The sequence below is a fragment of the Malaclemys terrapin genome, chromosome 2 (genome assembly GCF_027887155.1).
Source record: "Malaclemys terrapin pileata isolate rMalTer1 chromosome 2, rMalTer1.hap1, whole genome shotgun sequence".
Lineage (NCBI taxonomy): Eukaryota > Metazoa > Chordata > Testudines > Emydidae > Malaclemys > Malaclemys terrapin.
This window is the reverse complement of record NC_071506.1, coordinates 115937978-115956619: the sequence shown is the minus strand read 5'-3', so window position 1 is coordinate 115956619 and position 18642 is coordinate 115937978.

Here is an 18642-nt window from a genome sequence, read left to right as displayed (position 1 = left end):
TGTGGGAAATAATGTTTGCAAACAAGTGAAAGGAATCAAAATCTCCTTTATCCCATAACCCTCCCCATTAAAACCCAATCTTCTTAGGCACATTACATTCATTGAACCTGCTAAGAAAAAAAGTAAAAGTTTCTCCATACATATTTGAGACCTACAGAAATGACAGATTAGATAGCACAGTCACAGAGCTCATCTCTTATTCCTATATAAAGGGCTTTGTAAACAGGAGGTTACAATCAATAATCATTTCACAAGCATTAATTACCACAGCCTTGGAAGTATGTGTTATCATGCCCATTATGCAGATCCAGAAATTGCAACAGAATTAGCCACCCACATTTTTAACATGGCATCTAAATTTTTCTGCATAACTTCGGACACCTAAGGACTTGTTTTCAGAGGTACCAATTGTAGTTAGCTTCTGTTGACTTCAGCTGGAGTTGAAGGGATGCTCAGCACAGATATCTAGAGTAGAGCATCTAAAACCTGAGCCCAGTTTTGAAAATTTGGGTCTAAGTGACTTGCCTAAGGTCATGCAGGAAGTCAACTGCAGAGTCAGGAAAAGAAACTGGGTCTCCAGCTTCCTTAAATTCCAGCTTAGGACTGGTCCACACTTAAAAGTAGTACTGGCATAGCTCTGTAAATTGGGGGGAGGGAAGGAAAAAAAAAAAATCAGACCCCTAACTGGCACAGTTATTCCCAAAAAAAAGCCCTTGTGTAGACACAGTTGTAGTATAGCTCTTTCTGCCAGCATTGCTTTTATTTTATTTTATTTTATTTTATTGAGGCACTGTCACTAGGCACACCTCTTCTGTAACACCCCCTTCTGGCCAAGTATGGCTCAGCTAAGGCCTATCAGTTTTTTTTTTTTTTTAAACTTAGGCTCCCTTAAAAAGCCCACACAGGCCAGATATTCAAAACATTCCCCCTTAGTGCGATCCAATTTATTAGAGCCAGCACAAAGTCTTTTCAAAGAAAACTCAAAGCTTAAAAGTCTTCATCTCAGTCTCACCTGGGCTCAGCCCCTCCTCCTTAAGATCTGTCCTCTCTCTAGCAATTTATGACTTTCACCCACTGCCATGCTTGATATAACTCTTCCCTGAGGGTCTGTCTTCCCACTCCCCCAGCACCCCTTGCCTAGAGCTTAGTCTTTCCCCTTTCCAATACCTTCTGACTCCCTACAGCATCTGCAGGTATCTACCTAACTGCCTGCAGCTGTCTCCCCTTTCACAGGGCTCAGGCACCTTCCCTTAGGCCCAATTGGACAGTAGTTAATCATTCCATGTGCACTGGAACCTGCTCCCTTTCTCAACCTTTTCTAAGTCAAAAATTTTGGCCACCCCCTTATATTTACTATGAAAGTAAGAGTAAAAATTGTATCAAATTATAATGTCCCTGCCCCACACATCTTTCTGAACCTCCTGAGGGTCTCCCTCCTGCCCCCATATTTCCCTGCACCAAGGTTTTGGCTGCCCCAAAGTTATTCTGGATGATTAATTTTCTTTCAATGTGTAATACAATTTTAAACTTTGCATGACACCCCGATTGCTTTTTGTGACACCACTCCCCTGCAGGTCATGACCCACCAGTTTAGAAACGTTGGATAGATGGCCCATACATAGGGTGACCAGATAGTAAATATGAACAATCAGGTGGGGGGAGAGGGGGTAATAGGCACCTATATAAGACAAAGCCCCAAATATTGGGACTGTTCCTATAAAATCGGTACTTCTGGTCACCCTACCCATACATATTGAGTGACACATACATTGGTGTGCTGTGAATAGCACAATGTAGTGTGGATATGTGGCTCCGTGTCATAGATGTATACTATGCAGGTGCAAAACTGTGTCATGATTATAGTAGTAGGGTGAGTATGGATATGAGGGCAGACTTAACATTGTTTAGGGTACTTTAACTCTTTACCCATATTTTACGGTGTGTGTGTTTTGTTTAAGATTGAATTTTATGGTGCTCAGACTTTTGTGTGTATGTGCTTTTCTAAAAAAACAACAACATCAAAACAGCATTCTATCAAAGGTTCCCTCCTTTAAGTTATTAATATGTACCTGATATGCTAACTCCAGTCAACAAAGATTTTGTCTGGGAATTTCTCTCTTGCAAACTCAAATGTCATAACTAACTAGATATAGTGTATATAAAGGGTGAAATCCATCCCTTTACAGAAGGCCAGCATGAGGCATATGCACAACTTAAGTCCTCATGAACCATCATGGTACCTGAGGATTTCAGTGATGCACATGACTTTTGTTGATACACAAAGGTAAATTTCACCCAACATGACAGGGAAGGAATATCTTGTGGTCCAGAGTATGTTATTTGTTGACATATTTATCATAATAATAGGTTGATGGAAGAGAGTTGCTTATCCCCCCACAAAAGGTTGCTGGCTTTGGTATCCCAAAATAAAAGACTGACAATAAGAACAAGTTGAAAATTCGTTGAAAATATGAATTTTCTCCCTCAGCCTTTTAGAGTTTCAAGGTTTGCTCATCCCTAAATTCAGCCGATTGTAAAATCCTGTCCACGCTATAATTCCTTGGCTCTCTGCCATGCAGCATGTAAAGAAATCTGCATTATGTGCAACAGAGACTTTACTGAATATAACATGAGTGCAAATAATGGACTCTTATCCTTTAGCTCAATAACAAAATATTGACTCATATCTAGAGATTGGTTATAGCCCCCATTGTGTTTATTCCTTATAATTAACTGTATCCGTGTGTTGTCTTTCAGGTAGTCTGACAGTTTCCAGATGCAGAAATAATTCCTATGAATTTATAGGGGGGAAAAGAATGATAAAATTCACAGTGCTGTAGAAAGCACATATGTTTAAAATACATTACTTCTACAATTAAGATATTATAAACAGACTTTATAAATCTTGAGGGAGGGGAAAGAATCCCCCCCTCTTCTTAGCCATGAAAGAGGCCCTAGATGATAACACTTTAAGGTTCCTGTGGTGGGGTGGATTCCTGCCTAATAATCTGTTAGTAGAATGTGTTTGCAGCTCTAGGAGACTGGCTCCTAGACCAGAATACAATCCCTTCGCTTACCCAGGCAGGAAAAGATTCTGTTGCTCCACTGGGGCCTGGAGGAAGCTAGGCCTATGTTTGAGGTGTGGCATGCCTGGAAATGCAACGCAGCATTAATCTTTGGGGCAGGTACTTGTTGAAATTCCAGTTACCGAGGGAGATGTCTGAGGCAGAGTTAGGCCTTATCTTCACTGCTAAAAAAGGTGTAATTTTTACCCGAGGGAGGTAAATAACACAGAGTTATCCCAAGGTAAAAACATAGTAAAGACAAAGCAGTTTAGTGTTACAGTGAGGTAAATTATCTAAGGTGAGCCCCAGGCAGGGGTATATTGCTGACCTCATCTAGTTTACACAGTCAGTGTCTTGTCTTTACTGTGTTTTTATTCAGGAGTGTGGGTTACCCCAAGGTAGAAAATGCACCCTTTTAACAGTGAAGAGAAGGCCCTAGACAGCACACCTGAATTTGCCTGTTTTGCAATAAAAGGAATAAAAAGTCAGCTGCAGGAGTTTCTCCCCCACTCCCTTTTCTTGTTTGTTCTTGTTGTTGCTATAGGTCTTCATAAAGTAGATCTTAGATAACTGTCTCGTGCTTCTCTCCTAATCCTACCCTTTGTGCACTCCAGACTTGATGCCTTCTTTCACACTGCCTCATACACCTAGAAGAGCCTCCCCATTAACCACCATCAAACTCCCTCCCTTTGCTCCTTCAAAAATCTACTCAAGATCTAGCTATTTTATGACTTATTTTGACTGATAGTTCAGCATTCTGCATTTGTACCTGAAGTATAACATAATGTAACCATTTTGCCTTTAGAATGTATACTCCCTAGGGTACAATTTCAGTTATTTGTTTGGTACATTTTACTTAACATACAGCATTGTCTACATTGATAAATTATTCTAAATAAAATGTCAGAATACGAAAAAGGTCTGGTATGGAGAGAAGACAGGTATTTCTGTAAAACCCCTTTCCCCTGCCCCCACATATTGGGATAGAAAGCTAGTTTCCTGATACTTGAAAGTCAAATTTGGTTGCCTGGAGTTAAGTATTTAAATCCATACCTACATCCAGATTAAGCACCAAATCCAGGCACTTAAGTAGTAGCCTGATTTTCAGAGGTGCGGAATGCCCACAGTTCCTATGGACATCAATGGGAGCCAGGGTTGTTCAGCACGTCTGAAAATCAAGCCATTTTTAGCCTCCTTCAGTCTAGTCTACATTTAAATGTTTTATTGATGTAACTATTCTGGTTAGGGGCATAGGACTGGAAGGGGCCTCCTAGATCATCAAGTCCAGCCCCCTGCAAGCAACCGCATCATATAATCCCATTCATAAATTTATCATGAAGATATTATTCCCCTTCTCATATAGAAATAGCTAGGCTGGTCTAAAGCACCTTTATGACTACATATAACTATGTCCATACTCAGGACATAGTTGTTTTAACTATATCTGTCTATTTAAAATGGTACAACTTTCTAATGTAGACAAGCCCTTAGTGTTTTCTTTCCCCCAGTAACCAGTGTATGAACTTCTAAAATAAATAGTTTAGTTTATAAACCTTAACTCTGGAATACTGCAACGTAATTCTTTATCTAATGAATACATGCAACAGACAGCCCCTATAGCTCCCCTTGGAAATACTTTGCATTATTATGGCATTTTATTGCAGGCTTACTAACAATTTAAGATCCTGTATTAAACAGACACACCTTGTTTATCAATAACAATACATTAAAACAGGCTTTCTCACAGCTTGTCACAATCATGTTCTTATACATTTACAAATCTAAATATTATTTTTAGCATTGTAATTTAGTGGCCTACTAAAAATCAAAGTTTATAAGCCACCTATAGATTATGGTTACCTCAGTAAAAAATATAATAGACACTGAAGTGAGTGAATTTTTGCAACCATCACTGTAGTCTTTCCACACTTATTTCCTTGACTGTGTGTATCTCCCCTTCTTTTCTAATTTTTTGTACCTGTTTCCACTTCATTCTATGGCTGACAATTGCACTTGATGCCATTTAGAACAAAAGATGAGCTTGTGCCATGGTCACAATGCATCTAGGAAGGACTGACATATTCATCTATTTTTCAAAAAGCTACTAAAGATAAACCTTGTTATTAATGCAGTCTTTGTTTAGGCCCCGATCCTGCAAAGGCTCACAAGCATGCTCATCTTTGCATACTGTGAATAGTGCCACTGACTCCTGGAGTGTAAAGTTAAATAAGTACATAAGTCTTTGCAGGACTGAAGCTTTGTGGCTGAAAATGTAAATGCACAAAACTAAAGAAATTCAAAGTCATGGATCCCATTGCAACCATAACTTGATCATATTGTACATGTAATTTACATATTAAATTTAACACCATGTATGTTACAGCAAAATGGACAAGGAGTCTGAGCCCTGGCTGCTATGGGAAATATAAGTTTGAATTTCCAGTCAATGTGTGTGTAAATTATCAATTGTAATGCTGAATTATCTATTGGTATGTGTTTAATTATCTTTTTTAAATAAAAAGTGATTGCACAGACATTTTTTCTGACATGATCTCACACTGAAATAAATAAATTAAGGGTCTGTTTCTGATCTCACTTATACCAATTTTACTCTGGATTATACTTGTGTAAAACTGGTGTAAGTGAGATCAGAATCAGGTCAAAGAAAGACATTTGGGCCTAATTCTCATTTATACTAAGGCCACTTTACACCACACTGGGGGGACGGGGACTCAATGCACTCAACTGGGGAACTCAATGCACAATTTACAACAGCTGAGGATTTGCCCCCCTGGCTGTGTAAAGCTGGAATAAATTATATTTACATATGCTTCAAGGCCCTTTTACGCTACAGCAGTGTAAAATGTTCTTAGTGTCATTAAAAATCAGGCCCATTTATTTCAATATCTCATTTGTTAAAAATACAGCTGTGTTCATTTCAATATGTAGAAATCCTGATATACACACATATTCATATATATATGGACAACAGGATTTGATTTGCTCTTACACAGGTAATAAAAATTAAATGTTGTATATGTTTAATGTTATTTTCAGGCATTATTAATTTATCTATTACTCTAGGGTTTTTTAAGTTCAGCAAAGCTCGTTTCTCTCATTAAAGACTAAGGCCCCAATCCTGCAAAGACTTAAGTATGTGCATACCTTTACACATGTGCATAAGTGTTTACAGAAACAGAGCCTAAGAATATATCAAGTTCAAATTTGAAAACAAAGTTGGTTTTAAATTATTCAAGTGCAAAATTAATCTGAACAATTTTTATTAAAGCATGACTTTTCCTTACTCAGAAATGAATGAGCCAATTTTTATATCACTTTCCACAAAAATGTCACCTTTGGTCTGAGAATAAGCATGTCAAATTTCAGCCAATATTTTAGTATGGAAGTTTCTTCTCAGCATTAACTATAGGATGAGGAAAATGTATAAGGCCTGCATTTAAGCGCTTTCCCCATTTCCACTACTTCTGTATCGGGGTGAAGATAGCGATATTCCTTGAAGTACCAATATTCCATGGCTGATGGACCAGGTAGGTTCTTTTTATTATTATTGTTGTTGTTTGTTTTGTTTTCCTTTCTAAAGTGAATCTTGTGGGGTGAAATCTAACCCTGTCTTAGATGAAATGGTGCGGCTTCCCTCTAAACTTTAACTCCTAAAGGTGCTAACACACATGCATCAGAACAGACACTTTTGTGCAACCTCCTTAGTGAGGGAAATGTTTGTAAAATTTCCATAGTGCAGCCAATATCACATACTGAGAGGTAAACAGCAGTTCACTGGGAATTGGACCTGGAGCACCAAGTAAACTTTGGTGAGTAAAATTTTTATCAATGGAATTTCAATGTCAGGCGTTACTCAGCCTGTGTTACAGGATGAGAGCTTACACAACTAGTGAGGTAAGAAACACAGCACTACTTTCCCAGAGAATACGCTAATGCAGGGGTAGGCTACCTCTGTCATGCATGCCGAAGGCGGCACGCGAGCTGATTTTCAGTGGCACTCACACTGCCCGAGTCCTGGCCAACGGTCTGGGGGGGCTCTGCATTTTAATTTAATTTAAGTGAAGCTTCTTAAACGTTTTAAAAACCTTATTTACTTTACATAAAACAATAGTTTAGTTCTATATTATAGACTTAGAGAAAGAGACCTTCTAAAAACGTTCAAATGTATTACTGGCTCATGAAACCTTAAATCAGAGTGCCTAAATGAAGACTCGGCACACCACTTCTGAAAGGTTCCGACCCCTGCCCTAATGTGACAGTAAAGCTGAGGGAAAAGGCCTTGGTCCCTGGTGAAACTGAAAGTGCAACCATTTAACTTGGAGAAAAGTTAATGGGAAAGGCACTTGCTTAAACCAGATGTTGCTCTGTCTGATACCTGAGAGCAAGATGTCTGTCCCTTGAGGAGAATAAAGCAAAAATAAGAAGCAGAGCAGCTTGGAAAATGGGGTTAATGTGGAAAAAAAAGGTTTCTATCGAAATTTTCAGTAGGAAAAAAGTCAACTTTTTGTAAAAGCAAACAATGAAATGTAAACCTGAACGTGGAAAGGCAGGTGTGTTACTGAGTGCCGCGGCCAAGGCCGGCCGGTGAGTCTGTGGCAGAGCTGGGACCAGCGCTCCGGCTCTAGCCATTGCCCCGCACGCCTCTCCCAGGGTAACGCTCACTGAGCAGCAGCTACACCCAGGCTGCGTGCAGCCCCTCTCTCACCCCGAGCGCGCACTGCAGCGGATCGCTGGGAAACCCTCCTGCTGCTGCGCCCGCCCCCGGGGAGGGAAAGCACGAGCCGGGCTTCCGAGCAGGTCGAGCCACAGCAGCTGCCGGGCCACGCGGCTCAGGCACCAGGCAGGTCTGGCTGCTCCGCGCAAGCTCTGCGGGACGCTAGGGAGCAAGGCGGCCGGGAGGGGCGAGTAACCCAGCAGCAGCACTAGTGCAGGGGAACTAGTGAGGGACAAGGAAGGGGACGCTTGCTGCTGGGAGCAGGGCTCCATGCAGCCCGGTGCAGACAGGGCCAATGGGGACTCATCATAGGGGGGTTGATGCAACGATATGGCTCGTGAGAGGTGGGGCGATGCACACAGGACCCAGGAGGGTGGGAATGTAAACGTAGCCCATAGGGGATGAAGGATGCATATGTGGCCCACGGGGGGTGCACATGACCCACAGGGGGTGGGGGGAATTGCACATATGGCTCATGGAGGAGGGGAGTTTGTACACGTGGCCCATGGAAGTGAGGGAGAGGTTTGCACATATGGCCTATGGGGAAGAGGGGGCACTTGCCATACATTCTTCATAGAGAAAATGACTGCCTGCAAGCCACATGGGGGTAGAGGGGCTGTACCAGACTTTACAGGGCAGGATATTATTGCCCATTTATTTTGCAGCAGCTTCCCTTTTCTCCTCTCCCTACTAGCCTTCCCCGTTCCCCCGCCCACTGCAAGTGTGCAGGCAGGAGCCAGGATCGGGGCTGATTACCACTTCTAGGCTCCTGCAACAGCAGTGCCTCTGCCAGGCACTGAGCAAGGCCCCAGCCTGGTACACAGCATGGTCAGGGTCAGGATAAACATGGGAGAGCAGTTTGTCCTGCCAGGGGTGTATGTGTGCATTGTGGGGGCTAATCTTCAGCCCTTGCCAGGTGTGAGTGTTTAAGTCCTGTCACTGGGCTGCAGGAAATGGGATGCACTTTGCAAAGTAACCAAGCAGGGTACAGTGGGCAGCACTAAGGATGCAGATTCCTGGGCCTGCAAAACCTGTCACCGCAATTGCCCTGTACCACAGGTGGGAGGAGGTATTGAAATGCCTTGCTTCCCAAGGGTTGGGGGAAGGGGCAAGCCCCAGAAGGACAAGAGTGGGTGAGAGATGGAGCAGCCCCATAAAGAGTGTGGGTGGGTGGTGAAAGAGAAATGGGCGGCAGACCCATAAACTGTATTTTAGAGATGGGGAGCCATATAATGTGTGATGAGAGGGCAAAAGAAATGCAGCACCAACCACATAAAAGAGTGTATGTGGGTGATGGGGAGAGGAAAGAGGACTCCCATTAAGAATAGAGGTAGGAAGGAGTACAGCCACCCATAGTGTGGGGCCTAGGGAGAAAGGGGCCAGCCACATATGGGGGTGGGAGGGAGGGAGTTGAAGAGAAGACAGAGGGTGGGCTATGTGTGTAAGGAATGAAATAAGGGGAAGAATATGCCCTCACTAGGCTCACTTGTGGTAATGGTGCGCATTTGCTTCAGTGCTACAAATAAAGAAACTTGCAGCACTTCTGTTGCTTGCTAGGAGACAGCAGACTGCCTGGTAGTTGAGGGTGTCTGAGTCTTGCTAAATGGAGGTTCCTGCTGCCCTGACTGGCTGCTGCTATGCTCTTACAGAAGGAGGAGGAGATGGAGGAGGAGGGAGGGGATGTGAAAGTGGGTCAGGAATGTAACTAGACTCTGCCCCCCCCAGTTGCAGACATAGGCGGCGCTGCCTTAGCGATAGAAAGCAGGCATTTCACTGTTGATGTTCCCCAGCCATACTGGCTGACGGTTACCAGGGGATCCTGAAGGATGTGTTTCCTTGTGACCCTTTGAGAAGAAAAACTTAGTTGCCTCAGTAACCAAGTTTGGCTTGGATGCAACGATGCAGTAAATATCATAGGTGAGCCTTGCTAATGGTGGATGAGGAAACTGAAACTGTATAGGCAGTTCTAGTGCAAGCACATAGAGAAACATTTATAAAATGTTCCACCAAACCTCAGAATGTGTTAGGGTTTAATGCATGATTTGTATTTGCTGCTCTATTGAAACCCATTGTATCTATCCCCTGGATATCATAAGCTAATTATAAAATATCTGTGGAAATAATCTGCCTTTTTGATTGGCTAGGGCTTTAACCCTGGAAATACTGAGCACCCTGTTCTCCCTGCTTTCACTCAGAACATTACAGTAGGAGGCTATTTGCAATTTTCTTTTACTTTAAAAAGTTAGTATTTTTTTTAAAACTTTGCAGATTTTTGAAGAATGAAATTTGTGCTGTTTGTTTTCATATAATCCATTTCTAGTGTTTACTGCTAATAAATAGCTCTCATTTTACCAGACAGATTACATGCAGCTCTGCTGTTTATTGTGACAATGTCAAACTAAACACTATGGAAGTTGAAAACAAAGCCAAAAGAACAACCAACAAATATTCAACATTAGGCCCAATCATGGACCATTCCTCCCTATTCCCCCCAGCTCATATAGTCTGGTTTCCATCTTTCCCCTATAGTGCCTTTATTCACCAGGGCAGGGCCTTGCTTTTCAGAGTAAGGATTGAGAGCTGAGAGGCAAAAAACAGAGAAGACACATACTACAATAGATCAGTTTTCTTCTTGGTTTTATTGCTGATTATTTTTTAAAACACTTATGTTTGAAAAAAAGTCCAGTGTACTTTACAAGCTCCTGGAGCCTGATTCTACTCTCATTGTACACGAGTTTTATCCAGCCCATTGATTCACTTAGAAGTATGCAAGTATTTCAAGTGAGAGCCATGTAGCAAGCACTGATATGTCCCCTAGCTGGACACAGAAAGATGTGTATATTTGTTAAGAAATAAAAGTGAATGGTCTAGAGTTTGCAGCTAACCCTGTTGCTTCAAATTGGTGCCCCTTTGGATATTGCATCCAATGGGTAATGCTGTAACCTAGCTTCTCTCTTCTCTGCAAGCTAGTCTAGTTTATCAGTTTTTAAACCCAGTCATGCCCTTTGATTCAAGGACACAGATGATGAATCATAGTGTTTCACTTTTCGTGTGAGATAATTATGCTTGTACATTTTAGGTAGTCAGTTGTTATTAAAAGTGAAATTTAAGAATAAAAAGAATCACATAAAAAAGCAAGTACCTTGTGGTAAAATAAAACAAATAAACTCTAACACTGATCAGTTTTCTTTCTTTTTTAATCCAAACTAACTGCATGTTTAAATGCTCAGAGTTACATCAGGGATGAATTTAGTCCATTTTCTCTGTAAATAGAAAAGATGTAGACAACCTTTCCCTACAGCTTTAAGATAAATAATTGCTTTGGTTTTGTATGTTTATTTTTGTGGACAAACACTGATAAATGTTACTTGGTTTTGTGAAATCTCCTGACAGTCCTTCAGAAATACAGGACTGTCAGTGGGCTTCATCTTTAAATGGGATCCACGAGTGTGGATCTCTGCACCCGCGTAGTCTCACTAACTTTGGCAGGAGCCTGCAGGGATTCACACTCATGAATCCAGATGCCAGGATTTCAATCTATCATTTTCCTAGTGCTGTGGCAGACCTTCAATGTGTTACCATATGTTATTTATGTATTGTTTACTACATGCGTTTGGAAGGAACCTAGTGACTCAGACCTGTGAAGACTAAGCATATTGCAACCGAGAGGCACTTGGTTTTGTGGTAATTCCTTCACTTAGTACAGCTGTTGACACACGGGGCCTGAGTCTCTGCTACATTGGGACCGCTGTATGTCTCTCCGACAGAGTAACAGGGATGTCAAATTTGTTCAACCAGCCATCAGGTACTCCCTGTATGCTGGGGATAATACTGTGTCAAGCACATGCTGAGTGTGGGTCAGAGAGGGAGGAATGGCCAGGGAGCTGCTGCTCTCTAGCTCTTCTTGGCTGCTGTAGTGGCCTCTAGAAGGCCATTACAGCCACTCACAATTTACAGTGACCTTGAGGTTGCTCTAATCTATGCTGTGGGCTAGGCAGGCCCCCACCAGGGCCAATAACGTGAGGAGGAACAACGATGTCTTACAACATACCTGCAACAAGCACAGTTTAGCTGTAGTGGAGAATTAGGCCCAAAATCTATGGCATGATTGGTATTTGACTGTGGCCTCAGAGGAGACGGTATGATCAACTTTCCCAAGTGGAGTCAGTCTGGCAGTGAGAGGCTGGTTAGTGGAGAAACAGGCCAACAGGGAACATAGAATGGACTGCACATGAGTCATAGCTTCAGTTCTGAGACCTGAATCCACCTGTGGAAAATCAGAACTATGGGTAATCAGAGTGGTTTTGCTTTCATTGTTTTGGAGGTCCTGTCAGGTAGTGTTAGGCCCTGTCTCCCTTCGTACTGAGGCAGTGTGAGAGAGAACAGTTTAAACGTGTTCCTGATAGCAGAGTGCCAACCTGATCTCCCTGGCCATTGTGGCCAAAAATGAAAAGTGTTATAAAAACTGCTTTGCCAAAAAACTGCTAATAGACTGGTCTGAACAGTTTTGTAAAGTTGTTCTTGTTGACAGTGTCAACACAAATGTAGCCAATGTCTTATAAGACCCTCATTTAGAACATAGTTAATAGTTTATAACTTTGTGCTGCTCAGGAAAATTATAATGCACCCTACCAAGGTACATTGCTTAGTTTCAGTGGGCTGCTGAATTGGGCCTTATTAAGAAAAGTTTAAAGGTTTAGCCACACCCCATTTGAAGCTTTATATCCCCAGTGCCTTGTTCTTCTTACTAGACTGAATTGCAGAAACTTCTCTGTAAACAGGATGAAACAATAGCAGCAAAGGTATGATCCCCCACCACAGTGAATAGGGACCTCAAAGCCTATTACCATTTAAATGATGGCATTGTTAAACAGAGTAGTTTCAAGATTAAATCTTTAACTAGATTAAGAAAACCATGTTATTTGTTGACTGTCTCACCTTTAGCAACCAAAATACAATAATGTTCCATTTTCTTTTTGAAATGCACTTAGTGCAGTTTCAAAGTTGCTTGCAGTTGTAGATTCGGTGGAGTACTCACAAAACAGGTTTAAAAGCAGACACTCTAACAGGATGTGACATACCCTCTTTCTGCAGAACAGTGCATGAAACATCCCTGTAGTTTTCTAACAACTTACCAAAAAAAAAAAAGGGTGCTTGAGCTTAATAATTCAACAGCTCTCTTTTTTTAAAAAAGTATTATTGAGTTTGAATTCAACTTGAAAGTTTTAAGAAAGTTACAGGATTATTCTGCTTTTATCTTATTCATAATTACTTCAGTGAACTTTTGCTTATCAGTGCTGAAGAGATGTGTTAGAACCAGTCTGACAACTTTTTCATAACACCATGTGCTAGAGGGCCTTGAGAAAACAGTTTTGAAACAATATCAGTACAGAACCTGAACACTGAAACTGAACACTTTGAACAAGAAGAATGTTCATTAAACACATTTCCCTGATTTTGGTAGTGTTCAAACAAAAGTCAGGTTTTAATAACCCCTCCTCCAATGAGATGCTTCATAAGGAGCTCAAAGGATTTGCAAGTAAGAACTTGGTGGATTTAAAACCTCTCTACGTGTTATACAATTTTTCAAAACTTTAGCCTTGAATTTACTAGATCCCTTTTAAAAAAGACTTATAAAAGTCTTAATTGACGTCCTAGCTCCTCGTACCTTAATACACGGTATTATACACTTATACATTGTACACTTCAGACAACACCCAAATGAGAGGCTGAGCAGTGACTGGACCCTGGGAGATGTAGGTTTTTTGCATTTAATCAGAAACAGTCATTATAGTACAATCCTAATTTCTCTGAATTCCTGTTAACTAACTCAGTTAAGAGAAATTTGGTTTCATCCCCCAAGGCTACGCTGTTCTCCAGGCCCTCCCACCCAAGCCCAGAGAGCAATGAAGAGAATTCCAGCCAGATCTACAAATCTACAAACTTTAAAGGGACTGTGAGAGTACCCCTCTAAAGCCACCTGGCAATGTTTGCTTTGCAGGCTGAGTTAGGGGTGGAGGGACCTGAACCCAGGCCTTTTCAAAGCGTGCTCACCCCCTATTATACCAGACCCCTTTCCCCCCAACTTTCCATGTTAAGGCCCTGATTTTCAAAATGCTTGGCAACTTCAGCTCAAGTCACTGGAAGATGAGAGTGCCCAGCATCTCTGAAAATCAGATCCTCACTAACAAAACAAAACAAAGATCACTGTTTCAAATTAGACTTAGGGAAGAGGATGCTGATTTAGTTGGAAGCATTGCAGACCTGACCAAGGGCTGGTCTACACTGGGGGGGATCGATCTAAGATACGCAACTTCAGCTACGTGAATAGTGTAGCTGAAGTCGAAGTATCTTAGATCGATTTACCTCGGGTCCTGACGGTGCGGCATCGACGGCCACAGTTTCCCCATTGACTCCACTACCGCCTCACTCTGGAGTTCCAGAGTCGACGGGGAGCACGTTCGGGGATCGATTTATCGCGTCTTGTCTAGACGCGATAAATCGATCCCCGATAGATCGATTACTACCCGCCGATTAGCCGGGTAGTGAAGTCATACCCCAAGAATAAGAGAACCACAAAAATGTTACTAAGGCAATCTGGCTCAACAGACCTGCCCTTTTTATGGTGTATCTCAGGGGTCGGCAACCTCTGGCATGTGGCTCACCAGGGTAAGCACCCTGGCGGGCCGGGCCAGTTTGTTTACCTGCCGTGTCGGCAGGTTCGGCCGATCGCGGCTCCCACTGGCCGCGGTTCGCCGCTCCTGGCCAATGGGGGCTGCGGGAAGCTGTGACCAGCACATCCCTTGCCTGCGCTGCTTCTCACAGCCCCCATTGGCCTGGGACGGCGAACCGCGGCCAGTGGGAGCCGCGATCAGCCGAACCTGCCAATGCGGCAGGCAAACAAACTGGCTCGGCCCACCAGGGTGCTTACCCTGGCGAGCCGTGTGCCAGAGGTTGCCAACCCCTGGTGTATCTTAATCTCACTTTCCTGCTTTTTTTTTTCTCATCTTCCTTATTTCCTTGCTTCTCCAGCAGAATAAGAATTTAAGAAAAAAACAAGATGAGAAAAAACTCATAATTGGTTTCTTTACTATAAAAACATAGGGCCAAACTCTGGAAATTAGTGCATAATATGAGCGAGCTGGGATGCTTGCAGAGGTTCCCAGCAGGAGGTGGTAGGGAAGGAATCTTCACCCATGCCCAGGCCAGTAGTGGATGAATGCTGCTGCAGCCCTACTGTCGCTCCTGTGCCTCGCCTCCTGGGGAGGCTTTGACTGATGGATCCATGTAGTGGCAGAGCTACCGAAACATCCCCCTGGTTCCTGCCCCCTCCACAGAGATGAATTTTGCAGCACAGAAAGCACACACCACCAGTACGTTCCCCAAATTATTCTTCTGCACAGCAACCCACACAGGTTCCAGTGAGTCTGGAGCCTCATCAAAAAAGAGAAAGGGGCAGGAATAACCACAACCAGCTTGGCTTAACAGAGAAATCTTCTGTGAGCTTAAACACAAAAAGGAAGCTTACAAGAAGTGGAAACTTGGACAGATGACTAGGGAGGAGTATAAAAATATTGCTCGAGCATGCAGGGGTGTAATCAGGAAGGCCAAAACACAACTGGAGTTGCAGCTAGCAAGATATGTGAAGGTCAACACAAGAAGGGTTTCTACAGGTATGTTAGCAACAGGAAGAAGGTCAGGGAAAGTGTAGGACCTGTACTGAATGGGGGAGGCAACCTAGTGACAGATGATGTGGAAACAGCTGAAGTACTCAATGTTTTTTTTTGCATCTGTCTTCACAGACAAGGTCAGCTCCCAGACTGCTGCACTGGGCAACACAGTATGGGGAGGAGGTGAACAGCCCTCTGTGGAGAAAGAACAGGTTAAGGACTACTTAGAAAAGCTGTCAAGTATCAGAGGGGTTGCCGTGTTAGTCTGAATCTGTAAAAAGCAACAGAGGGTCCTGTGGCACCTTTGAGACTAACAGAAGTACTGGGAGCATAAGCTTTCGTGGGTAAGAACCTCACTTCTTCAGATGCAAGGCTTGCATCTGAAGAAGTGAGGTTCTTACCCACGAAAGCTTATGCTCCCAGTACTTCTGTTAGTCTCAAAGGTGCCACAGGACCCTCTGTTGCTTTTTTAGAAAAGCTGGATATGCACAAATCAATGGGGCAGGATGCGCTGCATCTGAGGGTGCTGAGGGAGTTGGGTGATGTGATTGCAGAGCCATTGGCCATTAACTTTGAAAACTTGTGGTGATTGGGGGAGGTCCCAGACGATTGAAAAAAGGCAAATATAGTACCCATATTTAAAAAAGGGAAGAAGGAGAATCTGGGGAACTACACACCAGTCAGCCTCACCTCTGTCCCTGGAAAAATCATGGAGCAGGTCCTCAAGGAATCCCTTTTGAAGCACTTGGAGGAGAGGAAGGTGATCAGGAACAGTCAACATGGATTCACCAAGGGCAAGTCATGCCTGACCAACCTGATTGCCTTCTATGATGAGATAACTGGCTCTGTGGATATGGGGAAAGCAGTGGACGTGATATACTTTGACTTTAGCAAAGCTTTTGATATGATCTCCCACAGTATTTTTGCCAGCAAGTTAAAGAAGTATGGATCGGATGAATGGACTATAAGGTGGATAGAAAGGTGGCTAGATCGTCAGGCTCAACAGGTAGTGATCAACGTCTCCATGTCTATTTGGCAGCTGGTATCAAGTGGAGTGCTCCAGGGGCGGTCCTGGGGCCGGTTTTGTTCAACATGATGGGATGGATTGCACCCTGAGCAAGTTTGCAGATGACATTAAGCTGGGGGAGAGATAGATACGCTGAAGGGTAGGGATAGGGTCCAGAGTGACCTAGACAAATTGGAGGATTGGGCCAGAAGAAATCTGATGAGGTTCAACAAGGACAAGTGGGAAGTCCGGCACTTAGGAAGGAAGAATCCCGTGCACTGCTACAGGCTGGGGACCGACTGGCTAAGCAGCAGTTCTGGAGAAAAGGACCTGGGGATTACAGTGGACGAGAAGCTGGATATAAGTCAACAGTGTGTCCCTGTTGCCAAGAAGGCTAATGGCATATTGGGCTGCATTAGTAGGAGCATTGCCAGCAGATCGAGGGAAGTGATTATTCCCCTCTATTCAGCATGGAGTATTGCATCCAGCTTTGGGGCCCCCACTAGAGAAAGGATATGGACAAATTGGAGAGAGTCCAGCGGAGGGCAACAAAAATGATTAGGGGGCTGGAGCACATGACTTATGAGGAGAGGCTAAGGGAACTGGGCTTATTTAATCTGCAGAAGAAAAGAGAAAGGGGAGAATTGGTAGCAGTCTTCAGCTACCTGAAGGGGGGTTCCAAAAAGGATGGAGCTAGGCTGTTCTCAGTGGTGGCAGATGACAGAACAAGAAGCAATGGTCTCAAGTTGCAGTGGAGTAGGTCTAAGTTGGATATTAGGAAAAACTATTTCACTAGGAGAGTGGTGAAGCACTGGAATGGATTACCTAGGGAGGTGTTGGAATCTCCATCTTTAGAGGTTTTTAAGGCCCGGCTTGACAGAGCGCTGGCTGGGATGATTTACTTGGGGGTGGTCCTGCTTTGAGCAGGGGGTTGGACTAGATGACCTCCTGAGGTTTCTTCCAACTCTAATCTTCTATGATTCTAGTCTCGCCAAGAAAAAGCCAGTTAAAAAAAACCTGTCTGTTTCAACCCTCCTACTTTGTTTGCTTCTACAGAGGCAGATTAAGATTTATTGGGGCCCCATGAGGCACAAAGACCATATGGGCCCCCCACCACACCTTCACCATGGGACCCCGTCTCCTGCTCCTCCTCTTCCCTCCAAGGCTCCACTCCCAGCCAGGCCGGAAGCCAGAGCCGGGCCATAGTAATAGCCGCCCAGGGAGCCCAGGCTACTGTGGGGAGCCTTGAACCCTCCACCCGTGGCACATCCCAGGTTGTAGGGACATGGGCCAGGGGCTGCTCTTGGGTAGTTGGAGGGTCCAGGGCTCCCCACAGCGGCAAAGACTCTCTGGGCAACTCTTACCATTGCCTCGCAATGGCTTCTGGCCTGCTCGGGACGGGACCTTAGGGGGAAGAAGAGGAGCAAGGGGTGGAGCCACAGTTCCAGCACCAGTGGCTCTCCTACTTCTACACAGGTTCCAGTGCTCCTGCGGGGGCCCCTAAATTGGCCCCTGGGAGCAGGCCTTGTGGCCCCGTGCATTAATCCACCACTGCTTCCCCAGTATCCTTCAGCCCACATCTCCTCTCTAGGAAACTGTCAACCCCTTCTTCACATCTATTTATAAATTGTTTGGATGGCCACAGTTGACAATTCTTGTGTGAATGGACCCAAGAACAGTATATTATTATTTATTATTAGCATTTTGAAGGTGCCATTACATAAATTAGGAAAGGAGGAATTCCTTCTAGAAATGGAGCTCTCTCATTAAAGCCCCTTAATTTTACTACATTGTCAGACCCATATTCTGTCTCTCTCAATTTCTTTCACCTGCAGAAACAGTAACATGCTGTGAAAACTGCAAGTCTCAGATTTAGTCTCTGGCTGGTTTATACTTAAGGAAGTTATACCAGTAAAAGCCCAAGCTTGGAAGGTTATGCAGTTATACTGGTATAAAAGTACCTTAGATCAGTATAACTGCATTCATGCTAGGGCTTTTACTGGTGTAACTATAGGCATGTCTACCCTTTGAGCTGGGGGTGGGATTCGCAGCATGAGGAGACACATTTACACTAGCTCTCATCAAGCAAGCGTACTAAAATACAGTGTAGCTGCAGTGGCGTGAGGGGCTAGCTACCTCAGGTATGTGTTAAGTCTTGGAGGCTTA